Raw genomic sequence first — 20,488 nt, 5'->3', positions numbered from 1 at the left:
GTTTATTCTGTCGTAAAGAACTTTTATAAAAATTCATTATCTAAATAGAAACCGTCTCGTTAGTTCATAAAGAAAGGCAGGTGAAAAGAATTAAAAAATAGATAAAGTCAAAGAAAATTAAAATGTAAGTAAAAAGTATAAATAAAATATATAGTATATAGTTGAAATTCTCCTAATTTCATAACATATTTTTTAATGTAGTTATTCTAAATATTTATGATTTTTTTTAAAAATTATATTCTCTTCAATTTAAATATCTATAAATTATATCGTCGTAAATTTAAATGTCTATAAACAATTGTAAAATTTCTAATGTCATTATGAACCTAAATTATTATTTTGTTTCAGTAATTAGCGTTTAAGGTTGATGTTTCCTAATGATTAAGTATGAACAAATTGCTATTAACGACATATTTTAAAATCAGGGATTCTAAATTTAACTTAACTTATCTTTATAAAAGAATATGTAGATAAAAAAAGTGTCGATATATGCCTTCATTTTTCTTAATAGTTAAAGTTAAAACTGAACATTTTAAAATAAGGTATTTATCGTGTCATTTTCACCAACTAGCAAAACATTTTTATAAGTTTAAAATGGTATTTTTTTATATAATAACCAAGAAAGTTTTTTTGGAATTATATTTATGAACGGAAATAATGTGTTAATTACGTAAAGTTTGAAGGTTAATAACCAGAAAAGTCTAACTTATTTTTACAACGAAAAAGATGCAAAGTTATCATATCTTTGCTTGCGTTCTCCGAGATCTGTGGACACAGTGACGTCATGAGGAGGGAAATCGTAGCTTCAGCTCTAAGAGCGGAGTGAACTAGCCCTTGTATTCTCTTTAGCCCTGAGTTAACATGATGTAAGATTAAAAGAAAAACACTTATGTAAGAATAATAAGCAATATCAAACGACTTCTTTTAAAGAAACCACATCTCTGAAGCTATTGATATTTAACTATAATTTAAAGAATAAAACTAAGTCAGAATGGCCGAGTGGTCTAAGGCGTCAGATTTAAGCTCTGGTTCTCGAAAGAGAGCGTGGGTTCGAACCCCACTTCTGACAAGGGATAGTTTTTTACTAGTTAAGATGATGTAAGATTAAAAGAAAAACACTTTTGTAGGAATAATATGTAATATCAAACGACTTCTTTTAAAGAAAACTCATGTCTGAAGCTATTGATAAATTAACTATAATTTAAAGAATAAAAGTAAGTCAAAATGGCCTAGTGGTCTAAGGCGCCAGTTCCAAGTTATCCGATTTCATTCATCGATGAGATTGATGGAAAATTCTTATTGCTTTTCCTATTTTATTTAATTTTCACAAAACTGATAGTGGATATCTACTGCATTTGATTATATGTCTTTGTTTATGTAAAATAGATGGTTGCTTGCGGTAATTTAGATTGCTTTTTAATATTTCGCGGCAAATATTTGCTAATAAATTTTACTATGAACACTTGCTGATAGTTTGCTAATTGTATAATGTTGCGTGCTTTTTTATTTTTGTTACAAGTATCTTTATATGCGATTGATCGGGAAAAAATTTAGTGTTATCCTAAATTGTTTTCATCAGTTTAAATTGTCTAAAAATTTGATTTTCAAACATTTAAAACTATGAAACGTGCAGAAGCGTATATTCTAAGAAAGTAAGAAATTTTTATGACTTTCTCCAAACCACAAATTGCTTAGCGTTATACTTCAAAATTTTAAGAAAATTTCCAAAGAGTTTTAAAATTTTTTTTAACATTTTGCTGTCTAAGGATACTCTGTCATCAAAAGTTTTTTAAGTAGAAAAAATATCAAGAATGCATAAATTAGAAATTTAACATAAAATGCAAGAGGGCAAGAGTTTAATTATCCGAACAGAGCTTGGATTCGAGCCCTCCTCCTGACAAGTGTTTTTTTTTTTTTTTTTTTTTTTTTTTTTTTACTAGTTAAAAGGATGCAGAAAAGAAGACACTTTTTTAAGATGTGTATTTCGATTTCAATCGTCACACTAATTCTTATCAAATAAACGAATTATACAAATAATTCCAAAATTATTTGTTTAATTCCAAATCAAAACGAAGGTCTTAATGCCTTCTCCATCTTATCAAGCCAGTACTAGAGTTTCACACAGTAACAGAAGAAACCACCATACGTGTTTTCTAAGAAAAAGATCCAGGGATAAACCCTTTTTTTAAAGTACATGAAAAAACAAGAATACACTAATTCCCAAGGATAAATTAATATGCACTAATAAACAAGGATACACTGATTCTTTTCAAATAAACGAATGTCACAAAGATTTCCAAAGTTAATTGTTTTATTTCAAATCAAAACGAAAGTGTTAATGCTCTCTCCAGCTTATCAAGCCAATACTAAAGTTTCACACTTAATCATTAACAGAAGAAACTTCCACACATGTTTTCTAAGAAAAAGATGCGGCGATAAACCCTTTTTTTAAGGTACATGAAGAAAAAAACAAGGCTTTAAACAAAGCATTTTCAAAACCAAAATATACGGAATTATCAAAGCATGGTCATGGCTGGTTGATCCGATCGCATTACCATACATTATGGGCTGTCCTCCGACATAATCACAGGTAGATGTACTAATAGAAAAAGACACTAGCCACAGGAAGAAAATATGACGTAATATCCTTGTAAGCTTCGTAAGGAGGCGGAGAATTACGACGAAAATAGGCGAATGATTTGAATTCGACCCGTCACTCCACGTGATTTATGGGGCATTTTATACGCGCACTGGCAATTCCGCAAGGACATTGAAAAGAGAAAAAAGGTACTGGAAGACAATTGTTTAAACTCGGAGTATGTCTATCGCTCTCTAATCCCATTCTCAAAAAGAAAACGATGATCATTAAAATGGTCTTGTTTTGCCGCGTCGCCATGAATATTAACATCAAAAGCGGTACCGACTGAGGAAGATGGGTTTTTGTTCGTATTGTTGTCGTAAGTAAATAGGAGATGCTGATGCGATCGCGCAGGAAATATGGTCGTTAAAAGAGATAGTCTCTTCGTACCATAACTAAACTGTTAACAAGAAAACCGTTTTATTAGCGATTTATCATATTTAATGAGAATTCACTTTTCGTTCAAGTCTGACGATTTTGTGCGAGTTAAGATAAATGTATACAGTGCATATTTATTTTAACGCAAACATATTATTGCCCTGTTATCTTTATCTCCATCTGGAATATTCTATCTTAGACTTCTTTTAGAATTGCTCGTATCTTTAGATAAAATAGATACATGTTATCATAAGATCGAAGTTTGGCATGGTTTGAACGTTTTTCTCTGCAAACGATAGAACTGGCGCAGCACATGGTTAGATTAGAAATTTTAAGCGATATCCAATATCATTGAGTAAATTAAGCCATTTAATTACATAAAAGTCTTAAAATCGAATATGAAGTAATTACCACTTACCATGAGTGTGTACCTTTTTAACTAGTTACAGTCTTTCAATGAAAATGTTATTTGGTACAGTAAATAAGTTAACTTAACGGATTTCCTATCATAACCCTTAATTGGTGAGCTTACTTTTATCCGCATGAATCTGTTGTCAATTTCGATTCAAATTCAGCTATTCTACTCAAAAAGAGAGAAATGTATTTATTTTACAATTAAAAGAAAGCAACTCTATTAACCCATTCACTGCATCAATTTTAAATAATAAAATTTTGCAATAAAATATGTACAAGTCAATCTAAGAGGCACTGAAAATCGATGAATCAATATTCCTGTTCATCAATCTTCTCACTACTATTACATTATTAGTATTCATAAAGCGATAAAATAAAGTATGAAATTGATTTAAGCTAGTATTAAGAAGAAAAGAAACTTTAAGAAAAAACCCTAAAATAATAGTAAGTCAAAATGGAAAAGCGTTAAAAGCAGCTAAAACCGAATTTGTCTTATATAAACAATTTAAACTAAAAGTTAGAAACGAAAAACAAGCAAAAACGGAATTCTAAAGATATGTATGTTAACAAAAACAGCATTTCATCAGGTTTTTTTTTTTTTTGGTTTTTTTGTTTGTTTCTCAGACCACAGTCAGTTTCGGTTTAACCTTTTCGAGACGGACGAGTTCTATATGCATTCTCAGGATGGCGATAATCAGGTTAAAAAAGATAAAACTGGCAGCCGAACTACTTTTATAGCAGTTTATTTGTGAAAGGGGTAATGATAGTTTGCTTTATTTAATTCACCACTAAAAATCGCATTAAAAATTGTATAGTTACACTTTTAACACACATGGATTGGAAGTGTTAGATTTAAAGGGAAAGCAAAATAAGTCTGTCAAATTAGCTGTGTCAAAACTACCGCTTTTTAATTTTTAACATCCTGATACTAATTTCTTATGAATACATTTATGACTCATCCGTCCCGAAAGGGTTAACAGCTGACTACAGAAAGGCCTGATGAAGTGCTGTTTTTGCTTACATACATATCTTTAGAATTTGCTTGTTTCTGGTTTCTAACTTCTTATTTAGATTGTTCATTCATTAAGAGGTCAATTTTCTTTGTTCCTAAGCATGGTGGGTGTGGGTTAAATAAACAAACGCAAGCTGATTCATCGATTCGCTGATTTGCTGGTTTGATTCCATCGTTCATTGATTCGCTAAATTTGAACCATGTCGTTTTTCTCATGTCCCTCAATTATGTCGTTTACTAAGTAGTTTGTAGATAGTTAAAAGTTGCAGTCTCTTAAACTCTCAGCTATGTTATAACTTCATAAAATAAAATTTAATTTGCTGAAGAGACTGGACATAAAGAATAAACTAATATGATTTTAAATGTACTTTAAAAAAATATTACATATTTTTAAAATTGGCTAATTTGGCGATTTTATTATGCTAATTTGACGACGAAGGTTTTAAAATTGCTAATTTGGCGATTTTATTATGCTGATTTGGCGATGACGAGTGTAAAATCACTAATTTGGCGATTTAATCACGCTAATTTGGCGATGACGAGTGTATAATCACTAATTTGGAGATTTAATCATGCTAATTTAACGATGACGGTTTTCCTCATATAGATAAAAATATTAAATTCAAAGAATTGTGTCTAAGTTTACGACTACTCTTCAACCTAAACTATTGGAACTTTGTTTTCCAGATTGTGACACCTCTCCCCGTAATATTCTAAGAGTTAAAAATCAAATCCGATGAATAAAAAGATAAGTTAATTCAGTATGTTTTTGTGCATTATTTCGTAATTTAAAATATCGTCTGCGCAAATTTAACATATTAAGATTTGAATTCTAGTACTTAAAAATCGGATCATTAGATTAAGAGTTAATGAGGGAGTTCACTTTCTTTTTATTTTGCGCATATATATATACTTAAAAACAGGTAAGTCAAGCTTTGCCTATTTTTAGCCAACGCCCTTAATGCTAACTATGAAATAAGCGTAAAATATCAATCTGAAGAAAACTACAGTTTTGTGAAAATAAAAAATAAAAAAAATAAAATAAATTGCTATCTAATTCTTTTTTTATATATTTTAAAAGCTACTACCGCGCTGCATTGTTATGCATAAAAAAATTATTATTTGATTATAAGGAGAGCCATTGTGGTCTAGGAGATAGAGCGCTTCCTCCCAATGAGATGAAGTGGGTTCGAATCCCAGGGATGGCTGGTCGATGCGAATTCCGCACCCGGCTCGCACCGACCACAGTGCTGACGCAAAATATCCTCAGTGGCAGAGATGCCAACTGCTCCGGACACGCCAAAATAATTAAAAAAAACGATAAATAGCTACAAAGTAAATTTTGGAAATATTTGACTATTTTTGCTTGCTTTTTAAAAGGTATAGCATGACATAAGTATTATAATGTGGTGAATTATATAAGCCAACGAATTATTTAGAAATAGTGGTGGATAAAAATCTACTAAATTGAATTTATGAAACCACGAATCACAATTGTTAAACTACCACTTTAAAATATATACTATTTGCTGTCCGGAGCAAGTTGGCATCTCTGCAGTGGTAAACGGATCGTGGGTTAGAGTCCTCTTGCGGTCAGACTAACCATGTGAGTATTTCGGGGTTTTCCTCCACGTGTAACGTAAAGGAGAGTCAGTTTCCTCAAAAAGTTCTCCACGAGGGCAAATTTTCTTCTAATATTTGATCCTAGAGTTAGTTTCGTTGTCTTCTGAATTGGGTTCAAAATTACAACGCTACGGAGTTGAACATTGGCATTCGTAAACTCAAAATTGGGTCAACTGTTAAACAACGGTTATAAAATAAAATAAAATTGATTATAAGAATTTTCACCAAGACTGTGCATGATGGGTTTCACCGAATCCCACAGAATTAAATCCCAACAAATCGGAGTTCTCCCCCCCCCCTTTTTTTTGTTAAATAAAAGTAATGATTTTTTCCCCCTAAATTTCAGTGATTTGTTCATCATAAAGCTTGGATAATTCTTATAATTCTTGAAAGTAAGAGTTTAAAATTATACTTTTGTTTCAACTTTTAAAACACTTAAATAGTGCTTTATTATTATTATTACTATTATTATCATTATTATTTATTCGTGCTGCTTTAAAATTTCGGGAAACACAATTTAACGTGTATAATTCTACGAAGAAACATAAATAAAAGGTAAAGAAATTTTAAAGTTATCAAAACCAACAGTAAAAATTTCAAAATTTTATTACTACATATTTTAGAAGATATGGAATTCCCCTGTTTCCTTTTTGCTTGAACACACATTCCATTTCCTTGCTATTATTGTCAAAATTCTAAAATTATGGCAATGAAAACAATGGCTGCGCAATGTCAAATACATACAATACCCCTGTCATTTGCCTCGAATTCTTCTTAAGTCATATATAATTATTTATTTTTCATATATATTTATTATTATATATTACACTCATATATTATAATTTTAAGCATTGATTCCTATTCTTTGACGGTCAGCTTAACTCTTCGGAATTCCTGCAATTCAATGTATCTGACAGCTATTAAATATTGCCCAATACATATTGCTTAATGTCGATAGATTTCAAAATAAATCCTTTGTTTGGGAAAATTTGGATTGTTCGAAACTATCATTAATCGAATATATGATCGATTAAATTCAATCTATAGCTTTGACTTAGGTGCTATAAATTATCTAGTTTTAACAACATAATATATATGGAAGCCATCGTTGTAATAAACAGTAAAATATATTTCTGAAAATAAATATATTTTTCAAACATTTCTGAAATAACCTTATTCGTTGCTTTCTTATATTTGTTAGATTTATTAAAGGATTTTCTTTTGTTTTCGTGTTTATAGAAATTTAAATTGCTCAAAAAAATTTAGGCAATTTTTCTGTCTCTTTTCTTATTTAAGTTTATCTTTATAAAAATTGCTTTATATAGAGTATATCTTATTTTCGATCAATGCACATTCAAAATTAAATTTAAAAAAATTATCCATTCAGAAATGTGGTTCGTTTTAAAATTTTCAGCAGAAATGGTCTTTTATATATACGATATTTTTAAAATTTGATTTCTCAGGAACTATGCAACCGATTTCGCTCAAATTTCGTATTTTGCCATGTAAAATCAAATACTTTAAAATGATGTTAAGAATTTTAGACCTTACAATTGAGAAAGTTTTCGACTACTGCATAGTAAAATAATAAAAAATTGAAAATATTTACTAAAATTTGTTTTTTGAATTGATTTATCTTTGGATAAACAAATTTTATAATTGTATGCAAAGATTTTTGAATTCGCTTAAAAAGTTCTCGAGATATGGTGAAATACCAGAAAAAAAATTAAAATAAGGGGGCCCAAACTTTAGATCGCTCTGCTGACCAAACTATGGGGACCATATTTTCCAGATTGTGACAATCCCCTAAATTTCGGGAGTCAAAAATCCGAATCCGTGAGAGAAAAAAAAAGTATGTTTATTCAGAGAAAGTAAGTTTTTATGTCTGATTTTGTAACTTAAAATATCGTCTGCACAAATTAATTAGCATATTTGAGGTCACCCCCTCGAACCATTACGATTGAGTCCTAAAGAGTGAAGATCCGATGATTAGATCAAAAATTATTCAGGGTGATCCGTTTTTTATTTTTCACACTGTACACATTTTAATCTTTACTTTATCATGTTACAAATATAAACATAAGGAATTTTTTTTTTTTTTACATAATACAATATTTATAATTTATATTTTAAATTATTCATAGCTCGTTGTAATCATAAGTAGATGAAAGTTCATCCAAATTTGATACCGTTTTGATTTTTTTAATCTACATAAATGCAAATTTTCGTTGTGCATATAATTTTAATTTCAGCATTTCGATTTCAGCATTTTTAGTTTCAGATTTTTAACCCATAAAAAATTCTAATTAATTTTGCATTTAAATTTTTGAACTGCTAATCAAACATTCTAGGCTAGATATACTAATTGCTCTTTTATGGTGTTATTATTACCTTATAATAATATACCTTAATATAAGGTAGAAGTTACCTTATATACAGATACGTTACTTTTTTTCCAACAACAAATTTTGATGTTACATTTCGAATGTAGTGACCACTATATTTGCAGTATATCTGTGTTATGTATAGTGCTCACCCCCCATTCCTTATGAATTTTGTGACAAATATATAACCAGCAGTGGGTACGTTTTTCACTTTTCAAGTAGAGAAATTTTAAGAAATTATTCATATTAATTTTTTTGCGTTCATTTTTTTTAAAACAATAGTTTAATTCAATTTTTATTAGGAGTATTTCTTTTTTATCATTTCTTAATAAGGTTAACACGCCTAGCTTTTCAATGTGAATCATATTTAACGAAATATTTTTAAAGTAATTTATGAATAAATTTCAAGTGAATATGAAAGACACACTAGGCTGTCATTTAAATTACATGCACTATTATTTTTATTGCATTGCATTCTATAGATTATCATCGTTATTGCATTGCATTCTGAGGGCTCCTAAATATTGTGTTATCAGCTTTTTGTTTAAAAAAATTACCTTAGAATGATTGTGTAATTTTATGAAAAATAAGGTACCATTAAAATATTACGCCAGCATCAAACTGGATATGAGATTAGTAATTTGCTTACTTTTTTTGATGGGCGGGTGAGGGGTGTGAGGAATAAGACATAAAAATCATCTTCATTCAATTTTTTTAATACAAAATAAAATTGAAACAAGAAAAAAAAGAGTAAAAATTTATACTAGCAAAAATTTTAGAATTTGAAATAAGAATCAAACTAATGCGAAAGGATGAGTTGGGAAAAAAAATTCTAACAAGAGTTTCAGATGTTAAGGATTTCGACCGCACTAATAAAACACACAAAAAAAAATCCTAAAGAATATTCTACGCAAAATATTAAAAAATTAATGAAAGCATGAATTTTGTTTCTTGCATAATCCTGCCTTTTTTTATTTTTTTATTTTAATCTAATACTAAAATTATATTACTAAGGTTAATGTCAAATACAAGTGGATGTGCTTTTATTTTATAATCAGTGTTAAACAGCCGATCCAATTCTGAGTTTACGACCATCAATGATCAACTCCATAGTCTTGTAATTTTAAACATAATCCAGAAGACAAGGGAACTCCTGAAGAAAGCATTTGGACGAATTAACCTTCGTGGAAGACTTTTTGATGCAACTAACCAGCTTTTGCGTTACATGGAGAGAGGAAAAAACTGTGAAAATCTCGCTCGGTTAGCCCGTTGGCAAGAGGATTTTAACCCATGACCTATTTGATACTGCGAATATTTTAAGTCAACACTGCAATCGGTATGATTCGGGAGCAGAAATCATACCAACCAGCCAACGTTGGGATTCGAACCTGGGTCACTTCGTTGGGAATCGAACGCTCAATCCCCTGAGCCACCGTAGCTGAAATGGTTTTTTTTTTAGGTAAACATGCTAGGAAATTTGTGATTTGCTTATTTTTGCTAACAAGGGGAAGTACAAAATCCCCAGAACATGCCTACGTAATATTTAAATAGCCCTTTATTTGAAAACTTTATTGTATTTGAATTTCAACGCACCTAACGATACAGCTATCTGAATCGATTTTTCCGTCTTTTACATTCAGTATTAAATTATTGTTTAAAATTTTGTGACGTTATTTATTTGTTTTTCTTTAATCATTGACAAATTTTGTGTAACAAAAGTTGTTCATTTTTAAAAAAGAACAACTCTGATGTCTTTTAAAAATGAATTTATGTTTCAGCTTATTTTCTGTTTTCAAAATTTTATTCCAATCATTCATTTAATTTTCAATCTGAATATTCCAATTCTGTTTTACAAGCTTTTTATTTACTTTTTAGCGAAAATATTTCCAAAAAAATAATTTCTGAAAAAAATAAGAAATAATAATAAAAAAATTAAAAAAATGAAAAAAGAAACTGTTATGGTGTCTTTTAAATAACATTGAGATTTTTTTAACCGAAAAAAAAATTTAGTTTGTCTTTAATTTTATCAAGTTCAAGGCCAGTCGTCAAAGCTTGCCACGCGTCACCCTCAAATAGGGTATAACATGAAGAAGAAAAAAATAATAAAAATATTAAAACAAACTCAAATAAAAGAAATACGGTGAAAAGAAATAATCCAGATGGGGCACAAAATACAAAAATATATTTAAAAAAAAAAAAGTACTTTAAACGCCCTTTTATCGTCGTTACGGCAGCAAAGATTTCAAAAAAAAAAAAAAAAAAAAAAAAAGCCCGAAACCGCTGAAGAAATCGCAACTGTTGAAGAAATCAGCAAGAGAAAAAAACAAAACACTACAAAAAAAAAACTATCCACGTGCTACTGCAGGGGGAAAGAAGTGTTTCTCGCACTGTGATTGGAGGAGGTGAGTCCAATGAAGAACCAAGCGCGTGCCGTCTGTCAGAGATGTGGGGAGGGAAGGGTTAAAGCTAGATTGCAAGCCAATAGGAATAGCAGAAAAGGGTGAACAGAATAAGAGATGCATGTTAGCGGGGAAATGGGACAAATGCAATGTGCGTTAACTCAAGGTCAGCAGCTGCTCTTACCCCATTCGTCCCCATTTTCAACCTTTCCATCCCTTTTTTTACCCCTTTGATGCCACTTGTGCACGAAAGGGGTCTTGCTGCCTATACAAAGGGATATTCTAAGGTGAGGTACCTAAAGGGTTGTGCAACGACACGCGCAAAAGGGGGGTACTGTAAGTGCATTTTATGAAGGAGTAATTTTTTTTGGGTGCAATTTAAAAAAGAGTGAAAGTGTTTTTTTAGATGCTCGTCTATTAGAGGTATCGCGGGTTCGCCCTATTGTGAAGGGGTGTCGTGTGCCTGGCTTGCGACTGATTTACCGTGACCTTTAAAATTTTGGAGGTCAAAAAAGGGGTAAGCTTACACGGAGAATTTTTGAAAGGAAACACTATTCCCGGATAGGAGGGAAATTTAGGGGTTTTTCTATATTTGCTCCCTGACTTTGTGACATTGATTCACTTTTTAAACATCACCTATATTCGAATGCATAATTTTTATTTGCTACAGTTATAATAACTAGTACTATACAAATAGATACTAATAAAATTATTAATCCTATTAATATTAATCTGACTAGTGCTAATTTTACATGGTTAAAAACTTCTTTCTCTTCAAAAATATAAATAGGAAAAAACAGTCGACATGTTTCAAGAACTCAGAGCCCATTTTTGAAGTGCTTGAAACATGTCGACTGTTTTTTCCTATTTATATTTTTGAAACGAATGAAGTTTTTAATCTTGTAACATCTCACCTTTTAAATTTTTTGGGATTATTTATTTAATAGTACTGGTCATATTTGTGAAAAGCTTAAGATTTTTTTAAAAATATATTATAAACATTCATTACATTACCTACGTAACTTAATGGGTTTGCTTAATAAATAGGCTTAATAATAATAGTACTATGCGAATAAGTACTGGTCAAATATTAAGTTTTATTGGTGCTTCTTTGGATACTAATTATTGTGAATACAAACTTACAAGTTTTTCTTAACTTAAATTATTTTACTTATGCATTTAAACTATTGCCTACTTGTTAGGTATTATACGTTAACATACATTATTAGATCAAATTTGTTACCTAACACTGATCTACATTCAAAATCTCCCCTATGTTTTAAAACCTATATTTTTATTTTTACTTATAACATTTATAATAAATTTGTACTGGTTTTATTCGCAAAATTTAAGATTTTTAATATCTTCTACGTCACGCTCTATACTTGCTTCCTGAGTTTATGATTTATTACACATTTCAAATCTCATATGTATTCAAATTCATAATTTTTAGTCTATAGTAGGTAAATTTAGGGTTTTTTCTATATTTGCTCCCTGACTTTGTGACATTGATTCACTTTTTAAACATCACCTATATTCGAATACATCATTTCCATTTGCCACGGTTATAATAACTAGTACTATACAAATAGATACTAATAAAATTATTAATCCTATTAATATTTATCTGACTAGTGCTAATTTTACATGATGAAAAACTTCTTTCTCTTCAAAAATATAAATATGAAAAAACAGTCGACATATTTCAAGAACTCAAAAATAGGATCCCATTTTAGAAGTGCTTAAAACATGTCGACTGTTTTTTCCTATTTATATTTTTGAAGAGAATGAAGTTTTTAATCTTGTAACATCTTACCACTTTAATTTTTTGGGATTATTTATTTAACAGTACTGGTTATATTTGTGAAAAGTACAAGATTTTTTTTTTTTCAATATATTACATACATTTATTACATTACCTACGTAACTTAATAGGTTTGCTTAATAAGGCAGGCTTAATAATAATAGTACTATACGAATAAGTACTCGTGAAATATTAAGCTTTATTAGTACTTATTTGGATAATACTTATTTTTAATGCAAGCTTTCAGTTTTTTCTTAACTCAAATTATTATACTTATGCATTTAAACTATTGCCTACTTATTAGGTATAATACGTTAACATACATCAATAATATTATATTCTATATTTGCTCCCTAACACTGATCTATATTCCAAATCTCACCTATGTTTGAAAACCTATATTTTCATTTATAACATTTTTTAATAAATTTGTACTGGTTATTTGTACTGGCTTCCTGAGTTAGTGATTTTTTACACATTTCAAATCTCACATGTATTCAAATTCATAATTTTTAGTCTGTGGCAGGTATAATATTGAGTACTATATGAATAGATACTTATAAAACAGTAAGTTTTATTTGTACCTATGTGAATAGTACTAGTTATGCAATACTAGTTATGTAAAATCAATACAATTTTCTAGGTCAATGGTGATAACTAAGAGAAAAATAAACACACTGAAACCAAATTTGTATTATATAAACTAGAAGACATAAATTCTTAATAATTAAAAATAATTAAAAATAAAATATAATATGTAAATGTGTGTTGTCCCCTGATGAAGTACTGTTCTGCAAACACGCATTTATATATTATATTTTATTTTTAATTATTAAGAATTTATGTCTTATTACTAGTTATGCTAACAAACTTAGCTTTTTTTAAATATATATATTATTACACTTACGTATTCATTATGTTACGTACATAATTTATAAGGTTTATCTTAATATAAATTATTGGACTGATTAAATAATGTTCTATAATAGCTCTCTGATATTGAGTCACATTCCAAATTTCACCTACGGTGTGAGGAATAATATTTAATTTTAATTTACTGCAAGCATAATATCTAGTACTACGGATATATACTTATAAAACAATATGCTTTATTATTCAAAATGGGACTAGCTAGTATTTGTTATATTACCTGCGTAACTTATTAGATTTCCGATAATATGCGTTAATTAAAATATGTATTACTGTATTTATTATATAATTTTCTACTTTGCTCGACTTTGTGGCAATGATTCACATTTTAAATTTCATCGATATTCGAATACAAAATTTTCAATTTAAATTCATTACAGATACAGCAACTAGTACAATACAGATCAGCTCTAATAAAAATTAAGATTGTATAGACTAAGATAGATTGTATAGATTAAGACTGTATAGTACTGGTTTTACTTTGAGTTTTTTTTTTTTTTTTTTTTTTCATTTATTTTTTATTTATTTATTTTTTTAAAAAGTAAATACAATATTGTATATGCATTTATTTCATTACTTGCATACTTAATTAGGTCTGCATTAATATATTACTATATTTAGTAAATTAAGCCTTAACTCTTGCTACCTAAACTTGTGCCATGGATTCACATTTCAAATTTTATCTAGATTCAAATACATAATTTGAACACTAATAAACGTTTATTTTTATTAGAGCCTAATAAAATTAATTGTGTTAGTTATATTAGTAAACTACAGGTTTTTTTTTTAATAAGGATTATAAAAATATTTTCTGTATAATTCAATTTGCTTACGTTAACACACGTTGTATTTTAATACATATTATCATACTTATTACGTTCTATATTTGTGATAATGATTCCCCTTTAAGTTCTTATATCAGTATATATTTTAACATATATTTATTATATAACTTACAAAAGCTATTAGGTTTACATTGAAGTTTCATTTTCATATATAATATATTACATTTTTAATAATACTTTTTATATTTGTTCCCTAGCTTTGTCAAGGAATAAAATGAATAACAATTAAAATCCCACGTATATTCAAATACACACTTTTAATTTATTAAAGATTTAATAACTAGCTAAATAAAAATTGATACTTGTAAAACTTTTAATTTTCTGTACCTATCTGTATAGTACTAGCTATATTTGTCAACTTTATATTTTTTTTACAATTAGAATTATTTGTATTTTTAGATTTTTCATATAACTTATATAACTACTTATCTACTTTAAGTTTAAGAACTTAAAACGAATAATATTTAAACATAAAGTTATAAAATAAACAAGAGCAATTTTGTTTTAAGCAAACTTTTATTGCTTTGAAATTAAATTTTCTAAACAATTGTGAAATTTAATTAATATTATTCTTATTATTATCTTTTCTAGTTATCATATATGCTTATTTAAATTTTATTTACTTTACCCGGCACTATTATTAAATTTTTCTAATAATTATATGTGATTTTTTTCAAACATTTTTTTAGTAATCTTGTGCGATTTTTTTGTTTTTAATTTTTCTAATTATATTAAGATTGTTAAAATATTTATAATTATTTGAATGATTGTTCAATGATTTTAAATGTTATCTGATTTATTGCATGAACAATGCTCTATTTCATATTTTCTTCTGAAAATACTATAATATGGCAAAAGAAATCTCCTTTCTGATTTATTGCATGAACAATGTTCTATTTCAGATTTTATATAATATTTTCTTCTAAAAATACTATGATATGGCAGAGGAAATCTTGCGTGCGGTATAAATTTTTATCTTTAGGGTAAGCAAGCATTTCAATATAAATAATTTGAAAAATTAGAAAGTTATTTTGTTTTTGTATAATGCATATGATAATACATTCGTGTAAAAGAAATATATATACATTGCTTAGTTACGAAATAAATCAGAAATATTTGGGTTTAAATGTAATATCTTTGATAACAGCGGCAAAGAATATCCATGGAGTTATTCAAACATTTTTTAGCGAATTTCCCTCCCTACATATCAACAAAAAATAAGCAATTCACCCATTCTCTCCCATGCTTACGTAAGAAAATTTCAACATTCCCCTTGCTTTTATTTGAACTTTAACTTTTACGTTAGTAATCTAGGATTAAATGAAAAAAAAAGAAAGAAAAGAAAAGCAAAAAAGCAAAAAAAAAAAAAAAAAATTAACTTAGTATAAAACAAAATTTGTGTTAATTTATTTTATATAATTTTCAGTAGAATGCCTTTTGAAAATTTTTTGTGCTTTCTTTCAGTGGTAAAAAACTCCTGACCTCTGGAACTTTTAGAAAAATTTTATTCTTCGACATTTTCTTTGATCAAACTTGACCTCAAATATTTCCAAAATTTTATTTAAAATTTTAAATTAAAATTTAAAATTTTTCTAAGTGTAATTTTTTTTTTTGTTTCAATTTTTTTTGTTTCAATTTTTTTCTAAATTTACAGTTTGAAAAAAAAATTGAAAATAATGCGATTTTAAATAATTATACCTTTCCTTCTCCTTCGTCAGCAAAAATAAGCACATCACAACCCCCGTTACGTGCTTACATAACATTTGAACGGCCTCTTTAAAAACAAGAACATTTTTTTCTTTCATAAGTTTGATTTCTTGTAACTAAACTTCATAACATAATCTTAGTAATCTAAAAACATATTGTTATGTAATGCATCAAATTTCATTTAAATATTTTTTATTTGTAAATATAATTATAACTGCCTGTAAGATTATGAATCTCTTTACCATGAATCATTTGATAAAAAAAAATTCTATTTCCAAACAAGTGTAAAATTATTATTATTTTCAATAAATAAAAGTTATAAATTAAAACAAGTAAAATTTTATGTTAAATATATTATGCATCAACATTCATGTGGGACTCGTTACAATATTTTACTTAATATAACGTCTCGAATATTTATCTTTTTATAAATGTATTTTTTAATATTTTTCTAATTAACTTTTTAATATATTTAATAATTTTTTAAGAGCTAATACATGCATATAGTTAACTTTATTTATTTACTTTCGCTTGTTTACTAATAACTATGTAATTATGACTAAGGTTCTATCAGTTTAATTTCTTTTTCAAAATATTTAAACATTTCCACTAAATAAAAACTTTAAGAATGGGGGTTATTCTTAAAATTCAGAAACTATTCCAATTCAACAACGAAAAAACTTAAATAACTATGTAGAATAGATAGTTGAATAGATTTTTTTTTTAAATAAATATCTTTAGTTAGAAAACGAAGTCATCACCATGATATTTTTATTACAGTCAATAACTAAATAATATATTCCAAATAATATTATCCTTTTCCTAAAGATATAATTTTAAAACTATTTTTAAGACAACAAGCAAAATAGTCATTCAAAAAATTAAAAAACTATTTCAAATAACTTTATGCTGAATATTTTATCAGCTATAACTATTTCATTTCTTAAATTATCTCTTATATTACATGCACAGATATTTAAGTTCTACTTTAATGTTTTTATGTATGTAACTAAAACAATCTTATAAAAAGAAAAATTTAGAGCAAATATTATTAAACCCTAAGATAAATAAAATTTTGATTTAAATACATCAACAAGTGTGATGCGAGAGATTTAAATACGTTATAGATATGAACATTTTTTATTTAAATTTTCAAAATATGATTCGCTTATCAATTGTGTAGGGAGTAAAAAAATTGTTTTATTGTGTTGTTTTCAAAATAAGTTCGTTTTTTTTTACCCCCGAAAGAGGATTTCATTCTATTTTTTCATAGCCAACTTCACACTTGAGTCGTATAATCATTATAAATTTTGAAAGCTAATATAGGAAAGCTTACTTGTGAATTAGTTAGATAGATTTTACTCAGATTTCGGTTGGTGACTTTTCAAATATAAAAAATAAAAAGCGCCAAGGTAAAAATCGTCGCTTTGAAACTAAACCGAAAAAATCAAAAAATGAGATATTTGGGTCATTTTGAGTTTAAAAAAAATCACCCTTTTAGAGAAACAACGTGTTATCTTCATAAGTTCCATAAAATTAATTTAGAGAGCAGATAAATCGTTATCGCCTTGGCGCAATTCACCTTCTTGAAAAGTTAGAAATCGCTCTCCTGAAAAACTTGCTTTTTTGAGTTACCACGGTTTAGTTTCAAAGCGACGAAATACTGTTCAAGCAAGAAAAAAAATATTATCTCATGTGTATGGAGAAGATGTATCGACAGTACGCCAAAACCAAAACTGGTTTTCAAAATGTGGATTAGCATGCATGAAGATGTACTAATCCAGTTTAGAATGATGAAGAGTCCAAATAAAGACATAAATTGATGCAAACTGGCATATAACAACTCCTCAGATTGTTGAGAGTTTAAATTTGTCTAGGTTTTTACTCAAAGCTCGACATATGAGTTCCCCGTGTACTAATGAAAAGAAATGCGGTCGCATTAGACGTCTGTGCTTTGCTACTCAAACGTCAAGAAAATTATCTATTTTTGAAGCCTACAATTATCCATTTTTGTCTATAATATTTGTTCGGGCCTCTACAAAAATGTCCAGATGGTAATAACTTTGCTTCAAGGTCAAAAGTCACTTGCATTTTTTTTTTTTTTTTTTTTTTTTTTTTTTTTTTTTGCTGTTAGTAAATAACAAAAATTTTATGAGCTAGGAATCATGCCAAAGAAATAAAAAAAAGATCGGAACAGAATGGACAATACATAATTTTAATAAAATATTTATTCACTATAAAAAGAAATCGTCTCTGATTTTCAAAAGGAAATGGTTACTTTCCGAACAATCCAATAGATCTAGCTTTAACAATAATAATGGTTATATTGATACAATATTAGAAAGCACTTCTTTTTTCGGATATAACCGTGTGAGCTGATGAAGGGATTACATCTTTTCTTTAATTTGTTTTTCAGTTTTTTGAATTTTTCTTAAATTATAATTTTTTTTAAATATTTTTAATGATATTTTATTTTTCTTCCCCTCTTCAGATTAATCTTATTATTTTCCCAGTTTTCTCCATATTTTTAACTTATTTCATGAGTTCCATATACCTGCAGCTTAGGTGCAATGAGAAGTAAATAATTCTAAATTCCTTATACTATTAGTAAATAATTTTCTTCGTTTTTCTCTTTTTTCTTTCTGTTCTTATATATATATATATATATATATATATATATATATATATATATATATATATATATATATATATATATATATACACAAATCGGTTTAGAAAGGTTAGTTTTATCAGTAACTACTTTCAAATATTATATGTTATATAAATATTTTTTATTCAAAGTAAAATATTATTCAATTAATGGGGAAAATAATTTGTTTTAGACGCAGTTTTACTAATTTTGGAGAATCAATTACTTTATAATTGTTGGAAAATATCACCTTTTTGTTTCAATCCGATACACAATTATTCTTGTTTGCATTTTAAATATTCAACAATGGAACAAAATTAAATCTATTTATTCATATTTTAATAAATAAACATATGACAAAATATGAATATGTTTCGTAAATCCCTATGGATTGGTCTTTAACTTCAGGATAATATTTTAGCTACAGTTGTTACAATATGCATACGTTATATCAAGCAGTAAACTCTTTTAAATTGTTTTTATCGAAGAAATATCAATTAAATAAAATTATGCTTATTTATTCAATTTTAATCTAGAATTACGTTTACTTTCAAGTTATTATTAGACATAAAGAGAATAAACATTTCGTACTACTTTTTTATGTATTAATAAACATAAACAATCTATAAATAAATATATATAATATATAATATATTTATAAACAAGGAAATAAATAAAAAAGAAAAACAATTTTTAAAAAATAACTAGAAAAACTATCAAAAATAGCAAACTTGTTTAAAAAAAAAAATTTTAATTAAAAAAAAAAACAGAAACTTATATTTTTTATTACAAATATTTAAATAAAAGCTTTCTGAGGGATGTAATTCACAAATTTATAATAGTGAAACTAAAATTATAACAATAATATTAATAACAGTAAAAAGTAAAAGCAAAATTAAAAAAATTTAAAAAAGAAATTTCATGAAGAAGCCAATTAAAATTTTAATCCAAAGCTTCTAGGTTTTTTCTGTAAATCCGAATTTTTTAAAATTATTTAATTCTTAAATTATAATAAATATTATCTTTCAGAATTAGTTTGAGTTAAGCTTTTAATGTATATATATAACTTAACAAAGAGTACTTTTAAAAAGCTCACTGATATATTTTTTCTTTGAGTAAGATTGCTACGACTTTAGATTATTTCTTTCTTTATTTAATATTTTTTCCTTAAATTTCTTTCTTTTTTTAAAAGTTTTTATTTATTTATTCATTTTTATTTATTTTTTTATGTTAGAAAGAAAAATTCTTAACTTCTACTTTTATTTCCATACCTTATTGAAGCTTTGTTTGAGAACATAATTTTTCGCTAAAATTATTTTAAACTTTTCTAGTAAGCAAGGATATTAAACGTGCTGTAATAAAGAATGGTTCAAATATTACGTATACCCCTTAAAAAGTGGAAAGGTTATTTTCGTTGACCAGTGGGAGGAGAGTTTTAAGCAATGCTTACGTAAGACGCTAAAAACTCCTCATTTTTAGAAGAAAAAAATTAATGTAATTAAAGTAAACTAAAAATTAACAAAAGGTGAAATAGAAAAATTTACAGTGCATGTAATCACATTTATTATTTACTTTTCACTGGTTTTATTTATTTACTCATTCTTTTTTTTTTTTTTTTTTTTTTTTTAGTTACTTACCGACAACGCATATTTTTCAACACATATTCACTTATATTATGAACCTGACATTACTGACTTTATTAAA

The 20,488-nt window shown here is 27.2% G+C and overlaps 1 protein-coding gene across 2 annotated transcripts in view; it reads right to left on the bottom strand.

Annotated features, from left to right (window-relative positions):
* LOC107444341 (uncharacterized) overlaps positions 1-20,488 on the bottom strand; it is a 246,621-nt gene that overhangs the window by 174,772 nt on the left and 51,361 nt on the right. The window lies entirely within an intron of this gene.

The sequence above is a fragment of the Parasteatoda tepidariorum genome, chromosome 4, assembly GCF_982258835.1.
Source record: "Parasteatoda tepidariorum strain Cologne lab strain chromosome 4, Ptep-v5.0, whole genome shotgun sequence".
Taxonomy (NCBI): domain Eukaryota; kingdom Metazoa; phylum Arthropoda; class Arachnida; order Araneae; family Theridiidae; genus Parasteatoda; species Parasteatoda tepidariorum.
The sequence above is the reverse complement of the archived record's forward strand: the minus strand, read 5'-3'. Positions and strand labels throughout refer to the sequence as shown.